The sequence below is a fragment of the Hyperolius riggenbachi genome, chromosome 11, assembly GCF_040937935.1.
Source record: "Hyperolius riggenbachi isolate aHypRig1 chromosome 11, aHypRig1.pri, whole genome shotgun sequence".
In the NCBI taxonomy this organism is placed as follows: domain Eukaryota; kingdom Metazoa; phylum Chordata; class Amphibia; order Anura; family Hyperoliidae; genus Hyperolius; species Hyperolius riggenbachi.
Window position 1 is genome coordinate 113,893,992 of NC_090656.1, and position 21,937 is coordinate 113,915,928.

Here is a 21,937-nt window from a genome sequence, read left to right on the forward strand (position 1 = left end):
TGAGGGCTTTATCACCAGTTCTGGTGACGATCATATTACTTCTTATTTTAAGAAGGATGTAGATGTGTGAGTGTGGTGAAAAAATATACATCCTACTGGAAGAAGAGGAATCCACAGTGACAATCGCTGAAAAACTATGTCACAGCATGCCACATACTGAAAGGAGCATAAAGGAACTATAAACCTAAAAATGTTCAGACTGCTTAGCCATTGTACCCCTACCCCACCACCTTGCCCTTGTTTTGGCAATGCCTGTATGAATCTTGTTCATGCCAATAAAGTTATCTTTGATTTGAGTGAGTGTGTGCGTGTTGGATGAAGCTAGGTTAGGGGGCGGGGAAAATTTACCAAATAGAAACATAGTAATAAAAACTGATGTTAGTCCATTTAAGAGTTAAAACATTATCTTATGTTCGATTTTTACGATTATTGACACTTTGCAAAATAATTTGCACACTGCTCTTTTTGCAAAATAATTTGCACACGGCTCTATCCCATCATATCACATGCATTTCCCAAAATGTATAAATCCCTAAGTACTCGTTCACATCAATTAGTACAGATGGCTATGCGATCGGAAAGCAACGCCTATGATCACATGCCATCTGCGCTGCTGATCCCATTTGTTACAATGAGTCAGCGCTGTGATTCTCGAAAAATATATGCAGCAGTGCAATAGCGCATCGCGCTGCAGCGCATATGATGGGATTAGCAGAAGTGCTGTCTATGGACTTCTACCGGTCTTGCGTGTCGCACACTATACATGCTGCCGAATTGCGCACTGCAGCGGGTATAGTGGGAACGAGAACTAAAGCTTCTGTCTACCCTATATATACAGTGGGATGTGAAAGGTTGGGCCACCTTGTTAAAGGAAAACTTAAGTCAGAAAAAAAAATGACATTTACTCACCCGGGGCATCCCTCAGCCCCCCGAAGCTGGATGGTGCCCTCGCAGCCCCGCTCCGATCGTCCTGTCCCCGCCGGCGGCTACTTCCGGGTTCGGCGACAGCCGCCGACAGGCTGGGAACGCGGCTGATTTTCCGCGTTCCCAGCTGCTATATCACCCTCTATGCTGCTATATCACCCTCTATGCTGCTATAGCAGCATAGAGGGGTGATATAGCGGCTGGGAACGCGGAAAATCAGCCGCGTTCCCAGCCTGTCGGCGGCTGTCGCCGAACCCGGAAGTAGCCGCCGGCAGGGACAGGACGATCGGAGCGGGGCTGCGAGGGCACCATCCAGCTTCGGGGGGCTGAGGGATGCCCCGGGTGAGTAAATGTCATTTTTTTTTTCTGACTTAAGTTTTCCTTTAATCGTCATGATTTTCCTGTATAAATCGTTGGTTGTTATGATAAAAAAAGTCAGTTAAATATACCATATAGGAGACACAAGTGAATTTGACAAGTGAAATGAAGTTTATTGGATTTACAGAAAGTGTGCAATAGCTGTTTAAATAAAATTAGTCATTTTAGTGATTCCAAAACCTTTAGAACTAATTATTGGAACTCAAATTGGCTTGGTAAGCTCAGTGACCCCTGACCTACATACAGAGGTGAATCCAATTTTGAGAAAGAGTATTTAAGGACAAAGATTGTTCACCATCATGGTTTAGGGGAAGGATACAGAAACCTGTCTCAGAGATTTCATCTGTCTGTTTCCAAAGTAACAAAGTAAGGAACATACTGAGGAAATGGAAGACCACAGGCTCAGTTCAAGTTAAGGCTTGAAGTGGCAGACCAAGAAAATTTTCGGATAGACAGAATCCACGAATCTTGAGAACAGTCAGCGTCAACCCACAGACCAGGACCAAAGACCTACAACATAATCTTGCTGCAGATTGAGTCACTGTGCATCGTTCAACCATTCGGCGCACTTTACACAAGGAGATGCTGTATGCAAGAGTGATGCAGAGGAAGCCTTTTCTCCACCCACAGCACAAATGGAGCCGCTTGAGGTATGCTAAGGTACATTTGGACAAACCAGCTTCATTTTGGAATAAATTGCTGTGGACTGATGAAACTAAAATTGAGTTATTTGGGCATAACAAGGGGTGTAATGCATAGAGGAAAAATAACACAGCATTCCAAGAAAAACACCTTCTACCTAGAGTAAAATATGGTGGTGGTTCCATCATGCTGTGGGGCTGTGTGGCCAGTGCAGGGACTGGGAATCTTGTCAAAGATGAGGGACGCATGGATTCCACTCAGTATCAGCAGATTCTGGAGAAAAATGTCCAGGAATCAGTGACAAAGCTGAAGCTGCACTGGGGCTGGTGCTTTCAACAAGACAACGACCATAAAAACTGTTCAAAATCCACTAAGGCATTCATGCAGAGGAACAAGTACGACAATCTGGAATGGCCATCTCAGTCCCCAGACCTGAATATAATTGAAAATCTGTGGTGTGAGTTAAAGAGAGCAGTCCATGCTCGGAAGCCATCAAACCTGAATGAACTAGAGATATTTTGTAAAGAGGAATGGTCCAAAATACATTCAACCACAATCCAGACTCTCATTGGAACATACAGGAAGCATTTAGAGGCTGCAATTTCTACAAAAGGAGGATCTACTAAATATTGATTTAATTTCTTTTTTTTTATGGTGCCCAAATTTATGCACCTGCCTAATTTTGTTTAAACAATTATTGCACACTTTCTGTAAATCCAATAAACTTAATTTCCCTTCTCAAATATCACTGTGTGTGTCACCTATACAATATATTTAACTGACATTTTTTTATCGTAACAACCAACGATTTATACAGGAAAATCATGACGATTAACAAGGTTGCCCAAACTTTCGCATCCCACTGTATACATCCTACAGACTGCCAGCAACTGATCCAAAGCCCAGAATTGATATTTGTCTAGATCGGAGGCAGATTGGACATGCTGGAAAATATCAATTGAAATACAGGCTACACATGTGTCTATATTCTTTCAATTCATCTTCAATCGATATCCAATCTGAAAAATGTGTACACTAGCTTTCTTCTATATCTGATCAAAGTCAAATCTGAATATCGATCTGATCACTTGCTTGAATAGGATCTGAAAAGTGCATGTTGTGTACCAGGCTTAAAACCTAAAGCCTCATCTACACGCGTAGATGCGGCCGCGATGTTCCTTATCAATCGAACCGCTGATGCGGCTCGATTGATAAGATCCGACAGGACGGATCTCCCCACCGCCGATTCCATGCTCGCTCCCCGCGAGGGGACAATGGCAGGGAATCGAGCGGAAGATAAGCCGCGCCGGCGGGGACAAGCGGGGATTCGAATGCGGCGCACGCGCGGCGAGCGGGGACGCGGAAGAGGCGATCCGGCGGCTAATCGAGCCACCGGATCGCAGCCTCATCTACCCGTGTAGATGAGGCTTAAAGTCTGAACTGTGTTTAGGGGAGTGCTGTGACCAAAGCACCACAGAAGAAGAGACTGCAGGATGTGCCCTTCCATACCTCCAGCTCTTCACTGACTTTTCTTTTGTGGTAAGAGAAACCCACTCTTGTGGCTGTTTTATTTCATTTATGTGAGGGATCCTGTGCAGGTGTGACTGGGGAGGTACCATTATGTTCAGCCTTCCTCACAAAGTGATTATGTAAACAGAATCAGATTTGACAAAGCTAAAGGAGCACTGAGGGTCAGATAGCTTAAGATGAGACTTGTCTACAGCATTTTGTGGACAAAAGTGCTGGATATAATGAGGAAAACATGTAACTTGGGCATCTACTCCACTTTCGCCCCAGTTTTGCTCCATTTCTGGCTTTGTGCACTGTTTGGAGTACCGTTGCCACAAGACTATCCAGAAAGGCTCACTTTACAGCATGGGTAATTAGCTGTACATGGGAGGAACCTTTACTTGACATATAAGTTAGTAGCATGATGCAAACATCATATAATTCCATTTAAGGTAACTACTCCTACAGTTTGCATGAACAGACGCATTAGGATTCTGGATGTATTTTGTGGAAGCCTTTCCACTGATAAAGTAAAGTTGCTGCTATAAAGACCACAAAGGCATTTTTACCATTGAGGACCTTATTATTAAGGTTTAGGAGCACAGTGAGCTGTATTTTAGGGCTCAACTCAGGGCCAAACCAAGTATTTTCAGGGGGGGGGGGGGGGGATTCCTGAAAGGTCTCTCTCAGCCACGCAAAATACAGTATAATAATATGGTAGGACATCATGCTGGGTACACATAATGCAATTTCCTGTCCGAATGACAGGATCTGACGATTATTTTTGACATGTCCGATCTGCTCCCGATCGACAACGGGATCAATCATGAGCAGTTTGGATACAGATAATAATGAGAACAGCCGACATTGTTTATGAAGAGGAAAGTGAAGCTTTCACCCAGCAGGGGCACAAGGCTGTGCTCATACCTGGCTCTGTGCTCTGTTAAGGTCCCCAGAGCTTCTCCATGCTCTGTACACACGCTGCTGCTCCATGCTCTGTACACATGCAACTGTTCTATCCAAAGTCAACTGTAGCAGGGAAAGAAATGGGCAGTGCTGAGAGCTGCAGGATACCTGCAGATATTCTGGTGTCTCAGCTTGTGCCTGTCCCCAGACACTGCACCAGCCCTGGTCTGAGGGGTGATTATAGGCAGCTGTAATACCCCCCCCCCTGCCCCCCTGAACTTGCCTATGCATCTATCTCACAAGAATTCTAGCAGAATCTCAATGCCCTTTTTCTGTTTTCTCGCAGAAGACATCATATCTTATTAATAAAATGACTTTTATGCTCCCAGCATGTACGAAAAAACTCAATTCAAGTTTGATATTACATTTTACCTATTTTTCAGGACTTCTTCAGCTTCCAGTTACCGAAAGGTATTTTGTTGCTAAGATGAAAAATGATCTCTTAGGAGAAAGCTCAGGGGAAAAATGAACTGCATAAAGGCCTGTGAGAGAAAATGTCATGGTCCTTCTTCAACAATGAGGAGACCCTATCAGTGAAGGGGGAAATGGAGCATGGTGACTATGCTTCAGTTATAATGATTTTTTTTCTTGGGGGGGCGGGGGCGGCTAATAACCAGATGTGTTTGGTTACATGTAACATTATAAAAACATCTAAGTAAATATATAACAATTATGGCACTAGACAAGTTTTCCTGGGTAATAAATATGGGCCTTGATTCACTAACTGGCGCTAAGCCAGTTAGTGTGCCTTATCACTTAGTGGGCACAAACTACAGCGCTAACCTTATCTGAGGTTAGTGTGCCTTATCTGAGTTAGTGTGCCTTATCTGAGGTTAATGTGGCTTATCTGAGGTTAGTGTGCCTTATCTGAGTTAGTGTGCCTTATCTGAGGTTAGTGTGCCTTATCTGAGGTTAGTGTGCCTTATCTGAGTTAGTGTGCCTTATCTGAGGTTAGTGTGTCTTATCTGAGGTTAGTGTGCCTTATCTGAGGTTAGTGTGCCTTATCTGAGGTTAGTGTGCCTTATCTGAGGTTAGTGTGTCTTATCTGAGGTTAGTGTACCTTATCTGAGGTTAGTGTGTCTTATCTGAGGTTAGTGTGCCTTATCTGAGTTAGTGTGCCTTATCTGAGGTTAGTGTGCCTTATCTGAGGTTAGTGTACCTTATCTGAGGTTAGTGTGTCTTATCTGAGGTTAGTGCCCGTTAAGTAGCTTTGTGCACACTAAAAGATGCAAAAAGCTACATCGCACACTGCATTGCACACAGTGCGCACAGCGTAATCTTTGCTCGCAGTGCGACGATAACATCGCACCCGCTATACTGTACATGATGCGACCTTAAGGTCGCATAGGATGTGACCTAAACGGCACATCAGTGCACCATTATCGTCGCATCCTATGCAACCTTATAGTCGCATCATATACAGTGTGCTATGTTATCGTCGCACCGCGCGCAAAGATTGCGCATTACACTGTGCGCGGTGCAGTGCGCGATGTAGCTTTGTGCACACAAACTCAGATAAGGCACACTAACTCAGATAAGGCATACTAACCTCAGATAAGGCACACTAACTCAACTAACCTCAGATAAGGCACACTAACCTCACATAAGGAACACTAACCTCAGATACGGCACACTAACCTCAGATAAGGCACACTAACCTCAGATAAGGCACACTAACTCAGATAAGGCACACTAACCTCAGATAAGGCACACTAACTCAGATAAGTCACACTAACCTCAGATAAGGCACACTAACCTCAGATAAGGCACACTAACCTCAGATAAGGCACACTAACTCAGATAAGTCACACTAACTCAGATAAGGCACACTAACTCAGATAAGGCACACTAACCTCAGATAAGGCACACTAACTCAGATAAGGCACTCTAACTCAGATAAGGCACACTAACTCAGATAAGGCACACTAACCTCAGATAAGGCACACTAACTCAGATAAGGCACTCTAACTCAGATAAGGCACTCTAACTCAGATAAGGCACACTAACCTCAGATAAGGCACACTAACTGGCTTAGCGCCGGTTAGTGAATCAAGGCCATGATGTATGAAGTCATGGTCAAGATTTTTTTTCTATAATAAAATTTTCAACTGCTAACAGCAAAAATGATCAAAACATAGGATGTTACAAAAATTAGTACTCCAGCTGGAGAACACAGACAGAAGTGAATGAACTGTCTCCACAAGATAATCCTGGACTCCCTGCTGCTGCAAAACTCCCCGGCGGCATTAAATACTATTCCGAGTTGTTGTAACTTGAAGGGAGATGTAATTTGGGGTCCAACAACCACCAGAGCCCCGAATTACCCATACGCAGGGTGCGCATCGCAGCATTGCTGCTATGGGGAGCCCGGTTTCGGAGCTCGGCGGTGAGTTCACCCTCCCAAATTTTTCATTGTTAGTAAAAATGCCTTGATTCACATTATTTTTATATTTGATGCAGCTGTTCCAGAGAAAATCCCGTTGGGAAAATATGTCACATGATCCAGAGATGCCTCTAGAGAGCATGGAGGGAACTGTCAGCAGAGAGGGTATTCCCAGGTAGAAAGAAATTATCCCAGTTCATCATCTCCCTAAGCTGCTGAGTGGTTAAAGGTAGCCATACAATTATAGATGGCCACCATATTCAACCATTAGTTAGATCCCTGTTAGAGCAAATCTGATCTGAAAGGGATCCTTTATTGTCACAAAGTCGGCATATATTTTCAACAGATATCACCAGGAAACCTATTAAAAATCTAACTGCAACGTTGCATTGTGAGATGCAGTGCAACATTATGGGCAGTCGATCTGCTGCGGCTCCCACCCTGCCACCAATTAATATCTTCTAGCCAGCATGATCGACTGATTAGATACATTTCGGCCAATAATTGATCATATGAGTAGTGAGCAGGCCTCGCGTGGCATTGATTTCAAGTACATTCGACAAACTTGTGAGGGTGTGTTCAGGTAGTAGTGTCAGCTGACCGCTCTCTATCAGCTGACACTTAGGTAAAAAGTGCTGTGTGATTGGTGTGACTGCTGAGGCCGGCCACTGATTGGATGGTTGTGGTATTCAAACCCATGCTGTCATTTGAAACATTGCCTGTGATAGCGTATTGCTTTGGCTACTCCTGGATATTGCCTGTTTTCTGTGGATCGTTTGCCAGGACTTTGACCCTTTACTTGTGACTTGGATTTCCATTGACTGCTGCCTGGATTGACCTTTTGCTCGTACTGACCTCTCTTGATTGCTGCCTGGATTTTTGACCCTGATTCTGTCTACTCCTCTGTACTACGTCCATCGGATCTGCTGTGTATGACCCTGCACTCTTATTGGCTGTGAATTCTCTGCTATCCCGTATTGTGCCTGTTTTCTCTCTGTGGTTTTGGTAGTACCTCTGTCTTTCTGGCCTCAGTTACTATACCTTGCATGCATAAGTCCTGGGGAAACCGTAGTCAGGTAGGTGTAACTCCGTCTCCTGTTCACGCTGGGCTATAGGTGAAGAGCGTCCAGTAGATTGGGGTATAGTGACTGAAGAAAGGCAGGGGATCTGCAAGGCCTCACATTATCACAGGCCCACATTATATCAGCATTATGGAGGATATGCAACGACAAATTGACCAACTCACTGAAGCTGTCAGACATCTTACTGACATTGTCACTCAGGCAACTCCTGCTGCGGCTAATCCTCCAGAAGCTCCACAAGGTGCTGAAGCCGCCCCATTGCCTGATCCCAAACTACCTCTCCCTGAGAAGTTCTAATGTGACCATAGTAAGTTCAGTAATGATGAACTCTTGTCATATGTATTTTTTCAGAGACACAAAGGGTAGCCCTAGTAATTTACCTACTTCAGGGGTATCCTTAAGCTTGGGCATTTAGCCTGCCACAGACCCATCCTGCTCTCACCTCTGTGCCAGAATCATTTAAGGCCATGGCTATAATCTATTCTGATCCTGACATTACAGTAACTGCAGCCCAGAAATTATGAATTTAAAACAAGGTATAAATTCAGATAAAGAATATGCAGCTGAATTCAGAAGCTGGTCAGTCTCCTCATGCTGGAATGATCCTGCTCTTCTCGACCAATTTTTGCATGGTCTCTCAGATGCAGTTAAGGATCACCTGGTCAGTCACCCTCCTCCGACCACTTTAGATGAAGCCGTCACACTGGCTATTAGAGTTGACCAATGCCTACAGCAATGCGGGCAAGAAAAGTCAGCCTCAGAAGCTGGTAAATTCACTGCCAACCCTGTACCCACTCCTCCAGTCTCGCCTGAAGAACCAATGCAAATTGGTTACTCTAAATCGTCTCTGGCATAAAAAGCCAGGAGACGATCCAAAGGACTCATGTCCTGAAAAGAAGTTGGAAAACTTCATTGCCTAGGTGAGATCGAGGAAACTCTTCTATGCGGTCAGGTATTTCCTCAGAAATGTCATTGTTTACTGTTACCATTTAATGTTAAATGGAATGATGAAAATGTTGATGGTAAAGCTTTGGTGGATAGTGGGGATGCTGGGAATTTCATGGATCTGAAATTAGCCAACAATTTAGGAATTCCTGCTCTTCCATTAATTGAAGATGTCTGTGTCACATGACTCCCTACTCCAACTGTGTCAACCCATGTCTGTCACATCTGAGATTACACTGAAAGTGGGGGCCATTCATTCTGAAAAAAATTAAAAAAAATGTTGCTCAGTATGCCATCCATACCATGCCTATCATGATTTTATTGATGTTTTTTCTCCACAGGCTGCAGATGAACTTCCTCCTCACAGATCGTATGATTGTCCAATTGACTTATTACCTGGTACTATGCCCAAGCTTCCTTTTTGGGTTATATTGTTTCAGATAAAGAGTTGGCCATGGATTCTTGGAAACTTAAAGGGGAACTGAAGAGAGAGGTATATGGAGACTGTCATGTTTATTTCCTTTTAGACAATACCAGTTGCCTGGCAGCCCTGCTGATCCTCTGCCTCTAATACTATTAGCCATAGCCCCGGAACAAGCATGCAGCAGATCAGGTGTTTCAGTGGTTCAGACTTATAAGTCTGATCTGACAAGACTAGCTGCATGCTTGTTTCTGGTTTTAATCAGATACTACTGCAGAGAAATAGACCAGCAGGGCTGCCAGGCAACTGGTATTGATTAAAAGGAAATAAACATGACAGCCTCCATATACCTCTCTCTTCAGTTCCCCTTTAAGGCAGTCTTAGACTGGCCTCAGCCCCATGATCTGAAATCATTACAACGTTTCCTTGGTTTTGCTAACTTTTATAGAAGATTCATTAAAGGGTTTTCTACCAAAGTTGCTCCATTAACTGACCTTACAAAAAAAAAACCGCGAATCCCTCAGTCTGGCCTACTCAGGCCTCTGAGGCGTTCCAAGGGCTGAAGGAGGCCTTCTGCTCTGCTCCTGTTCTTACACATCCTGATGTTTCACATCCTTCCATTGTTGAGGTGGATGCTTCTGAAGTTGGAGTAGGGGCGGTCCTCTCTTAATATTCAGGCAAACCAGAAAAATTACATCCTTGTGCTTTTTTTTCCAGGAAATTTTCCTCCGCAGAATACAATTATGATATTGGTAACAGGGAGTTATTGGCCATTAAATGGGCGGTCGAGGAGTGGAGACATTGGTTGGAAGGAGCCTCTCATCCAGTTACAGTCTATACAGACCATAAAAATTTGGAGTACATTGAAGGAGCTAAAAGACTGAACCCTCACCAAGCACGTTGGGCGTTATTTTTGACTCTATTCAATTTCATTATAACATACAAACCGGGTTCTAAAAAAATTAAAGCTGACGCTTTTATCTCGTAGCTTTGAGGTTAATTACGCTAGATCAGAGGCTCCTGTTCCAGTCCTTCCATCTCAATGCATTGTAGCCGCTATGACTAATGCATTTCTTTCTGTTGATTTATCCGACCTTCTAAAACCCTTCTGAAAGGATCCACCTCCAGGGAAGCCACCTGAAAAAATGTTTGTTCCTCATCAATTTAGATTTCAAGTTCTTCAACAGTTTCATGATTCTAAGAATGTGGGTCATCCTGGTGCAAAGAAAACGTTGGAATTGTTATCTCAACATGATTGGTGGCCTTCCCTGAGGGTTGATACGAAAGCTTATGTAAAAGCCTGCACTGTTTGTGCTCGCAGCAAATGTTAAAGGGTTGCTCCTAGCGGTTCCTTATTACCGCTACCTGTACCTGAGAAACCCTGGACTAACATTTTCATAGATTTCATAGTTGATTTACCTCCTTCTCAAGGGTTTACTGTTATCTGGGTAGTAGTTGACCGCTTTAGCAAAATGGCTCACTTTGTACCACTAATCAAATTACTATCTGCTAAAGAATTAGCTGAACTATTCATCAAACACATTTTTCGTCTACATGGCATTCCTGTGAATATTGTGTCCGATAAAGGTTTACAGTTTGTAGCACAATTTTGGAAGTGTTTCTGTCATTGCCTAGGTATTTCTTTGTCCTTTTTCTCAGGGTCTAACGCCCGAACACCCAGACTGAAAGAACCAATCAGACTCTTGAACAATTTTTGCAATGTTATATTTCTGAATAAATCAAGATTTATTCCTTTTGCTGAGTTTGCCTTCAATAATCTGGTTGGTTGTCACCATTTCAGATTGTAACAGGTTTACATGCTAAGTGTGCATCATTATCTGCTCCATCATCTAATCTTCCAGTGTTGGAGGATTGGCTGGCCTATATGTCTGAGTTATGGGTTAAAGTCAAAAGGAACTTGGAAAGTAATGTAAGGAACTCACCTGCCATGGCTTCCAGTGCTGGCTCTTCTTGGGTTGTGTGGACAGAGCGGGCGGATTGGCATCGCCGCACACCCAACGTCATTATTTCAGCTTTTCAGCTAACGTCTCTCCAGTGCAGAAACGGACTGGCATCTCTCGAGGACAGTTGCATATGCACGCGCGGCCATCCTATAAGCTTAGACGGCAAAGGTAGTAGTGTCAGCTGACCGCTCTCTACCGGCTGACACTTAGGTATAAAGTGCTGTGTGATTGGTGTGACTGCTGACGCCGGCCACTGATTGGATGGTTGTGGTATTCAAACCCATGCTGTCATTTGAAACATTGCCTGTGATATCGTATTGCTTTGGCTACTGCTGGATGCCTGTTTTCTGTGGATCGTTTGCCGGGACTTTGACCCTTTGCTTGTAACTTGGATTTCCCTCGACTGCTGCCTGGATTGACCTTTGCTCAGACTGACCTCTCTTGATTGCTTCCTGGATTTTGACCTCGGATTGTATTTGACCCTGATTCTGTCTCCTCCTCTGTTCTGCGTCCATCGGATCTGCTGTGTATGACCCTGGACTGTTATTGGCTATCTCATTTACTCTCTGTGGTTTTGGTAGTACCTCTGTCTTTCTGGCCTCAGTTACTATACCTTGCATGCATAAGTCCTGGGGGAAACCGTAGTCAGGTAGGCATAACGCTGTCTCCTGTTCACGCAGGGGCTTGGCTATAGGTGAAGAGTGTGCAGTAAATTGCGGTATAGTGACTGAAGAAAGTCAGGGGATCTGCCAGGCCTCACAGTCAGACTCCTCATATAGCACAACAAGCTGCTTTTCCCCAATGATGACTTCTTCGCCTCGCACTCCTTTCGCTTCTCCTCCTATTTTAACTGCATGCTGTAAGTGTAAACATACATTACAAACATGCTGCTCCTGTAATCTCTGCATCTGATGCAAGTGTTTCACCTTGCTACATGACAGAACCTGCCCTGACTCGTCTTGTATTTCTGTAAGTAAGTGTATAATTTACTGTTACTTTTCCAGTAATCCTAATGAAGCCATTAGTCTGTGTTCGCACTCTCTCTTCCAAGCCCAACATCTTTCAGGGCTCACAGTGGTCTCAGACCCTGTCTGTGGTTATTAAAAACTTCACCACTGAGGGTTTTTCCCTTTATGGACCAGAGCAATTTTCACCTTTCAGCGCTCCTTCCATTCATTCTCCAACAACATTATCACTACTTACAGTGGCTTGCAAAAGTATTCGGCCCCCTTGAAGTTTTCCACATTTTGCCATATTACTGCCACAAACATGAATCAATTTTATTGGAATTCACGTGAAAGACCAATACAAAGTGGTGTACATGTGAGAAGTGGAACGAAAATCATACATGATTCCAAACATTTTTTACAAATCAATAACTGCAAAGTGGGGTGTGCGTAATTATTCAGCCCCCTGAGTCAATACTTTGTAGAACCACCTTTTGCTGCAATTACATCTGCCAGACTTTTAGGGTATGTCTCTACCAGCTTTGCACATCTAGAGACTGAAATCCTTGCCTATTCTTCTTTGCAAAACAGCTCCAGCTCAGTCAGATTACATGGACAGCGTTTGTGAACAGCAGTTTTCAGATTTTGCCACAGATTCTCGATTGGATTTAGATCTGGACTTTGACTGGGCCATTCTAACACATGGATATGTTTTGCTTTACACCATTCCATTGTTGCCCTGGCTTTATGTTTAGGGTCGTTGTCCTGCTGGAAGGTGAACCTCCGCCCCAGTCTCAAGTCAGACTCCAAGAGGTTTTTTTCCAAGATTGCCCTGTATTTGGCCCCATCGATCTTCCTATCAAGTTTGACCAGCTTCCCTATCCCTGCTGAAGAAAAGCAACCCCAGAGCATGATGCTGCCACCATCATATTTGACAGTCGGGATGGTGTGTTCTAAATGATGTGCAGTGTTAGTTTTCTGCCGCACATAGCGTTTTGCATTTTGGCCAAAAAGTTCCATTTTGGTCTCATTCGACCAGAGCACCTTCTTCCACATGGTTGCTGTGTCACCCACATGGCTTGTGGCAAACTGCAAACAGGACTTCTTATGCTTTTCTGTTAACAATGGCTTTCTTCTTGTCACTCTTCCATAAGTGCCAACTTTGTGCAGTGCACGACTAATAGTTGTCCTATGGACAGATTCCCCCACCTGAGCTGTAGATCTCTGCAGCTCGTCCAGAGTCACCATGGGCCTCTTGACTGCATTTCTGATTAGCGCTCTCCTTGTTCGGCCTGTGAGTTGAGGTGGACGGCCTTGTCTTGGTAGGTTTACAGTTGTGCCATACTCCTTCCATTTCTGAATGATCGCTTGAACAGTGCTCCGTGGGATGTTCAAAGCTTTGGAAATCTGTTTGTAGCCTGAGCCTGCTTTACATTTCTCAATAACTTCATCCCTGACCTGTCTGGTGTGTTCTTTGGACTTCATGGAGTTGTTGCTCCCAAGATTCTCTTAGACAACCTCTGAGGCCATCACAGAGCAGCTGTATTTGTACTGACATTAGATTACACACAGGCACACTTTATTTAGTCATTAGCACTCATCAGGCAATGTCTATAGGCAACTGATTGCACTCAGACCAAAGAGGGCTGAATAATTACACACACCCCACGTTGCAGTTATTGATTTGTAAAAAATGTTTGGAATCATGTATGATTTTCGTTCCACTTCTCACGTGTACACCACTTTGTATTGGTCTTTCATGTAAAATTCCAATAAAATTGATTCATGTTTGTGGCAGTAATGTGACAAAATGTGAAAAACTTCAAGGGGGCCGAATACTTTTGCAAGCCACTGTATCAGCAGAAAATGATCTATAGCTTGTTTTTTTCGGCACCAATTAGGCTTTCTCTGGCTGGTACATTTTGCTAAGAATTATTTTATTCTAAATGCATTTTAATGGGAATAATAAGAAAAAAATTTAAAAATTCATTATTTCTTAGTTTTCAGCTATTATCGCTTTAAAATAATGCCGGTGGTCATTGATCACAGGCACTTTGATCTTGATCAGTGCACTAATACACTGACATGGGGGGGGGGGGGGGGTGGATTGCGTGCTGAGCATGAGAATCTGAAGACAAATATCTACGTCTTTGGAACAGGAACAGTCTTGTGTAGGGTGTAGGTATACTGCCGTGGCTAGTGGTTAAGCACTACAAAACTAGAGAGACAAATAACGGGAATACATTTGGGAAGGGGGCTTGGGAAGCTGGGACTGGGTTCCAGTGCTGGGTTACAAGGCAGGGGCACTGGAACATTGAGACTTTGAATGGTACTAGAAAACTCCAGCAAAGTATGAAGAGCAGAGGACAGGTTCTTCACACAGATGAGGGCATCAGACACACTAAATAAATATCACACATAAAAGCACATAGCTTCAAACATAGCTAAAACCCAACAGACAATGGGGCCAATTCACAAAGCTTTTCTGTGGATTTATTTCACCTTACTTACTATCTCATAATTTATCTCTCCATAAATGACTACAAGGATGAGTGACAAGGTCACTGAAAGGAGAAAGTGTGTGTGTGTGTGTGTGGGGGGGGGGGGGGGGGGGGGGGGGAGGGGGGTATATTGTCCCCAAATGGGGCACTTGGGCACAACAAAAACTTTAAAAATGCTTAATCTCCATTTAAAACACAATCTCCACTAGAACGTGACTTCAGAGAGCTGATTAAATAGACAGATGTTTATCTCACCATTGCTGAATTGCCCAGTTAGACATTTCATTAGACATTGGTTCTTGATGATGTCGCTCGGAAAGACGATGGGCAGTGCGATTGTATACTATATGGCTAGCTTAAAGTGAACTTGAAATGAGAGAGACAGACACCAAACTGTAGCTATACATACGCAGGCAGCATGTTTCCTCCTCTGGCATACTCTGCACTTGTGGACTGGGAAGATTTACTATAGCCACAATGAACTAATTCTTCAGGAAGGGAACCAGCATTGCTGGCTCATTTGTGTTAAGTTCAAAGGCAAGCATATGCATGGCTGTGGAGTCGGTACAAAAAATCCACCGACTCCTCAGGTCAGGATTCCTCCGACTCTTTGACTCCTCTAATTTGCATATTACAATCTTGTTAATTGAAAGTGTGTAACATGAAATGCATCTCCTAACTGTCAACGCTTAGGAATTTTAAAAGACAACTGAAGTCAGAGGGATACAGGCCATATTTATTCCCTTTTAAACAATACCAGTTACCTGGATATCCGGCGGATCTTCTGCCTCTAATACCTTTAGTCATAGACTAAAACGAGTCCTTGGTAAGAGTACTTGTAGAAGGTACAGACAGGAACAAAGAACATATATCAGGTCCTAGGCAATGTAACTGTGGGTACATGTAAGAATGATGTGCAGGTACTCTGCAGGGGAATGAGGAGATTCTTCCTCTATTACACATTCTTCATGTACCAGGTTTATAGGTGATAGACAACACCTCTGTGTTCAATGTGCACAGCATTCTCATTGGATTCCCTGCAGCTCTGTGGGGAGTGCATATGTAGAGTATAGTACTACTGTGTACCAAAGTAAACCTGAGACAGATGCAATTTGAAGTGAAATGTCAGTCTGGCAAAACATACAATAAAAATGGGTTTTCCTACTTTTAACTGCCAACAGAGTTAAGGTGGCCACAGACACCATACAATTTTTTAAATATCTGTTCAATTCAAGAATAGCAATCATTTTTTTCTGACTGATTGTAACAATTCAAAAATCTGACCAATGTACCACACACCTATGCTCAACTTTTCCCCGATCATGAATAAAATAATTGAAAGCTCAGAAAAATTGATTGGAACTGTACATCAAGTAATTGGCAATCCATCACACACCATACAATTCTTGATAAAGTTGGTCTGAAATTACCAACAAGTCCAATCTCCAAAAATCTCCAAAAAAAAAACGGAAATTCGATCAGATTTATCGGTCGAAAACAAAGAAAAGCTCTCGATTTTTAGGGACAACCGATCAGAATTATCAAATTTATGAAAAATTTGATCTTTTAATTGTATGGCGTGTGGCCACCTTAACGCAATTTGCATTCATTCCATGGTAATGCCGTCCATGTTGTGTCTGATATTCACCATGCAATTTTCCATCAGATCAATGGGTCAAATAGATCATTTCCAACAGGTCCGATCTGATTTACCAACATTTTTCAGATTTTCAGATTACTTCTATAGAAAAACGATCAGCAAAACAATCGGGGACTTGACCTCTTGGACAAAAGTTCGAGGTAGAGGCTGTACAGACACATCACTAGCCGGCAGACTAGCAAAGTGTTCTGCTGCTATATGCAAAGGGGAGAAGGTACAACAGGGTGGTGCACGACAGAGGAGCACAGAGTGGGTGGGATAAATAAGAGAGCAATGCCCTTGGCTTACATTAGGCTGAGTAAATCCACTAGGTGGATCAAGGGGGGGTTGGGAGCTACTGTACACATGCTAGATGCTTAGCAGAAGGGCCCAAATTGGCTTTTTCAGCCAAGAACACTGTCCTGCTGATCCTCTGCCTCTAAAGGTGCGTACACACCTCTTTATTTACCGGTATGTTGTCCAGCGGGGATCAAGACCCAATCCCCTTGGATGACATCTCTGCCGGCCTGTACAGATGCGTATCAGCTGACAACTCATTCTGTTGCTATGCGGGGGGGGGGGGAGGTTTCTTCAAATTGGTTGGCTGTCTGTCAGGTGAGTAGATCTGCCAGGCAGATCACTTGCGTGGTATGCAGTCGGGGACCATGTACACACGCCTAATTATGGGCCGAGGCGGTCATTATAGGCTGCCTCAGCCAACTTAACTCAAACGCATGTACAGGTTTTAGTACTTTTAGCCATACACCCTGAACAAACATGCAGATCAGATGTTTCTGACAAAAATCTGACAGGTTTAGATGCATCCTTTTTTCAAGGGTGTGATTTAGAAACTAATGACCAGAAATATCATATCAGCAGGGCTGGCAGGCAACTAATATTGTTTAAAAGGAAATTCATATGGCAGCCTCCATATGCCTCTCACTTCAGGTGTGCTTTAAGAAGACTGAATGTTTCATAATTCTCTTGTATATAAACCAGCTTCCATTTGTAGCTCCATAAATCCTATTACTGAATATTTCTACCAGTATCGCCTCTCACTTCTGCAAGTAACAGCATCTCCAAAAAAGATATTTGCAATTTCATGTCTGTCTTTGTAATATAATCTCTCTAGTCATCAAATCCCTCTGAAAAAGGGTTAGTTGGGAGCTGTGATATCTGTCATATATTACTCTATTTTAAAAATAAAAAATGTCACCAAAAAGTATCTGTATCTCACTGTAAGCTATAAATGCCAGAACAGGGTTAGTGATATATTACACTTAACAAGACCACTATTCATGCAGTCAGGCTGCCTTGGGGTTATATGAAATTCCTCCCACTCACTTCCCCTCCATGTCAACACACTTAGGAAGCATAGGCTATTTTCCTCAATATTCATCCCTGCTTGCAAACAATGCTATCACCATGTTTCCTTGCAGTTCCTTTTTTTTCCCCCTTTTCTTACGGCCTCCCCAATCCATCCCACCATCCCAACAGTGTTGTAGTGTACCGGAGGAGAAAAATGTTTTAAAAAGAGATACTTACCTAAGAAGAGACTTTCCATGTCATCCTGGCACCCACCCACTGATGCCGCGGTGAGCGCCTGGAACATATCTGACAAGAGCTTGTCGGATATGTTACATGGCTGCTCTCCTCTCCATCCAGGAGCGGGATGTGCTAATGTGCATGCGCAGCCATACTCGCGCAGGTGCAACATGGCCATGCTTGTGCATGAAGAAGAGCGCGGCTTACAAGAGAGTCCCAGGCAGCAGCAGTGGTCTGCAGAAGGACACACCTTTGGACAACCCAGAAGCTTTCCTTTTCTTAGGTAAGTATCTGTTTTTTTTTAAGCTTGCCTTGGGTTTACATAGAGGCCCTAGTTCAGGCTTGTATGTTTTTAAAGAATATTGTATGGGATATATTATAGTTTGTAAAGAACAAAGGTTTGTGTATTGCACATGAACCATTTTTGAATTCATTATTTATTACTTGCCCAGCTAGGTTTGCAATGCTGACTACCTGTTTAAATATTAGATGCTGCTTGGCTAAACTGAAGGCAGTGAGATGTCCAAACTCCTCCTCCTATCATCACCTCAGGCATGTAGTCAGGGAAGTGCTGAGAGGGGGCATCAACTAGTGTTTCCCTCTGAGTACAGAACCATACATACCAACTTTTTGAGATGAGAAAGTGGGACACTTTAAGACACGCCCCTGCCAAACCTCTAACCACGCCCACACCCCTAACCATGCATATTACAAAGAATTCTGAATCAAAAGATGTAGTTTTATCATTCAAACCACACTGGTCATCTCTATCATCATTGATTTTTCTTAACTTCAACATTTTAAAATAAGGAAAACTATCAATGTAATGGATGGGAATAAAGCTTAGAGTCAGGTAAACATTTTTTCAGAAGAAAAATACATATATTTACATAGATCTGTGCATCAGTCCTGAAAGAAAGAAAGACAAATGAGGGAGAAAGAGGGAAAGAGGGATTTGGTTACCAAAGAGGTACTGTCCCTCCGAAAGCGAGACAGCTGGGAGCTATACAGAACTGACCCTGACAACCTGTGCTGCAACTGAGAGATTTGCGGCCAGCAAGGCAGTTGCTGCTCAAAAGAGTTTCATCATCAAGTCCTGTCTAGCTCTTTCCTACTGTCAGGGCTAGCACTTCCATATGGGGAAAATTGGGAAATTGCCCCAGAGGTCCCGAAAGCTGACACCCATGTCATTACATAATAGCATGTGCCGGGTCACTGAGAAGCGGTGCCCCTACAAGGATGTAAATGGGAGTCACCGGACTAAAGGAGGAGCGCACCAGCCAGGACAGGTGAGTCACCATGCTGCTGAAAACTCTGCAGGGGCCCCGGGGACATAAATAAAGCTGGAGGAGATCTGGGTGGCCGGGCCAAATTTGCAATGGAAACCGAAATTCCTGTTAGGAGGGTGTCAGGGGGCCCCCAAGCCACAGGTGCCCCATCATTATTAGAACTGGCCCTGCCTGCTTTGTGTGTCAGGCACAAATGCTCACTCCCAGCCAGAGATCTGCCATTTTATATGGTCTACAGACAGCTTGTCAGCCAATCAAATGTAATGGTATACACCTGTGTCTGTAGTACAAAATCTAGCAGTACCGGTAGTTACATATGCTGGACAATTGCACCACACCATATGTGAAAGTAGCCTAAAGCAGTAAAGGGATCCAACAACCGACGGCCTACTATGCAATCCACACTGACGGTTGCAGCCAACATTTGCCAGACAGGTATGAACCGTGTTTCCAGGTATAAAACACACCACCTGGCAGTTGTAAGCCTCCCACCCAGGGCTGTGGAGTCGGTACAAAAATCATCCGACTCCTCAGTTAATTGAAACCATCGACTCTGACTCCAGGTACCCAAAATTGCTCCGAATCTGACTCCTCAACTTTGACTCCACAGCCCCGCTCCCACCTAGATTTGACTTAATTATGCAGCTGGGTGGTATTCTTTTCTAATAACTCAGCCAATACTCTAAGCTGGACTCTTTTTAGGTAAAATGGGGCCCTAGGTAGACAAACTGTACCCCTCCATTACATACACATTGTTTCTTCTTATATAATTAATGAACTGCACCGATAACTGCTTGTAAACTATAGGGAAGTGCTGTGAAAGTATAAAATATGGATAGGAAAAGGTGTGGCTGAGGAATATCTAAAGTATACGAATAGCTTCAATGATATGTATTGTAAAAAGCAGTAACATTATGGTTTGGTCATTACAGGCATACGGTCATGCAGGTGATTTTGAAACCAAATCTCCATGCACCTATGTTCTGGCACCCACAGGCAATAGACCAGTAACCACTTTTTCCCCAAAAATGTACGGAAGACTGGACATGGAAATAAGTACATAACTTGCGACCAGATGAATACAAACAATACAACCAATACCTGACTATCAAACTAGCTAGGACTGTCAGGAATAAAAAGTTGTGTCACAGTCCTACACAAAGGAGAGGAAAGATGCTTTGCAGTGAGAAGGAGACACCATATTCCACTTTCTGCAGAAAAAAAAGAGGGAGGGGAAATAAGAGTTGCAGAGTAGTGCTGAACTAGTAGGCACTCTCTGGCAACAAGCATTATTTGGGTGCCTTTAAATGCAGCCCTGGTGTTACCCGGGCATCAGAAAACCACAACATGTAGCATCTGAGCATGGCAGTGGCTGCGTTCAGGTATAGCTCCATGAGAGGGCTGCCTATTCACCTCTGGTACCGAGCGCTATTAAGTACCTGGCTGGTGCATGGGAGCAGCCCACAGGCAGTGAATTCACTGCCTTCAGCCTCTCATGTGAAAGAGGTCAAATAAACTACCTACAGGCCTTTAAAGAGAGTCTGAAGCGAGAATAAATCTCGCTTCAGACCTCATAGATAGCAGGGGCATGTGTGCCCCTGCTAAAACGCAGCTATCCCGCGGCTTAACGGGGGTCCCTTCACCCCCAAATCCCCTCGGTGCAGCGGGGGAGCGCTTCCTGGTTGGGGCAGGGCTAACCGCCGCAGCCCTGCCCCACGTGCGTCTGTCAGCGCGTATCTCCGCCTCTTCCCCGCCCCTCTCAGTCTTCCTTCACTGAGAGGGGCGGGGAGAGGCGGCGATGCGCGTCTGATAGACGCGCTGAGAGGCAGGGCTGCAGCCGTTAGCCCTGCCTCCAGGAAGTGATTTTAACGACCAAATTTGCGACCAACTTTTGCGGGGTGGGTTTGGGGGTGAAGGCCCGTTAAGCCGCGGGATAGCGGCGTTTTAGCAGGGGCACACATGTCTCTTTAAGAACAATCATACTGAAATTATTACCCTTAGATTAGCCATAAAGCTGGCAAAACTAAACATGAATACAAATGCTCAGCATTTAAATGAATATTTAAAAGCAATTTTCTAAAATGGGATTTACACTTAAAATTAAAACGGTAAAGGTGAACGGGAACGTTTGTATATCTGTTTAATTGTACAGACCAAAATTCCAAAAAGGAACATGAGAGGACAGAGCTGCCTGCCATATAAAGAAATAATGAAAACAGAAACTCTTCCATATTATCTATTTTTAATTTGTGTGCCATCTGTTGTGCACAGGCTATTCAGAAAACAAACTAAATCCTTCATGGGATTGCACACCCCATTTATTAACCACTTACCAACCAATTTAGGATACTAAATAGAAAGACAGAACACCCAAATGGAGAAAGGCCGCGGCCATATTTATTGGGGTAACCAAGTTAAACAGAACTTTGTTTTATTTTTTAAAAAGAATCACCAAAATGTTTATTAACACCACATATAAAGTAAACTGAAAACATGATAATAACCATAATGAACCATAATGTCCGCCCAACAGGGTGACATTACCCAAGAACTCAAGTTTGAACCCCAATAACCATGGCCAGCGACAGGGGCGGGGGGGCGGGGACGCTGTAAATGCTCTTGATTTCAGCTGCTGCTGCTGACATCACTCCCCAGCTTTTATCTGTTCTCTTCATCTTCGATTGGCTGCTGAGAAATGCCTGTCAATCACTTGTCCAATCCACTGCTGCTCTGGATTTTCTGCCCAGCTATCTGGGCCCACACCTGCACCTGTAATTAGAGAGGAGACAGCCAGGAGACTTG

The 21,937-nt window shown here is 43.7% G+C and overlaps 1 protein-coding gene across 13 annotated transcripts in view; it reads right to left on the bottom strand.

Moving 5' to 3' along the window:
* LOC137538869 (serine/threonine-protein kinase BRSK2) overlaps positions 1 to 21,937 on the bottom strand; it is a 365,619-nt gene that overhangs the window by 281,809 nt on the left and 61,873 nt on the right. The gene's annotated exons all lie outside the window — the stretch shown is intronic.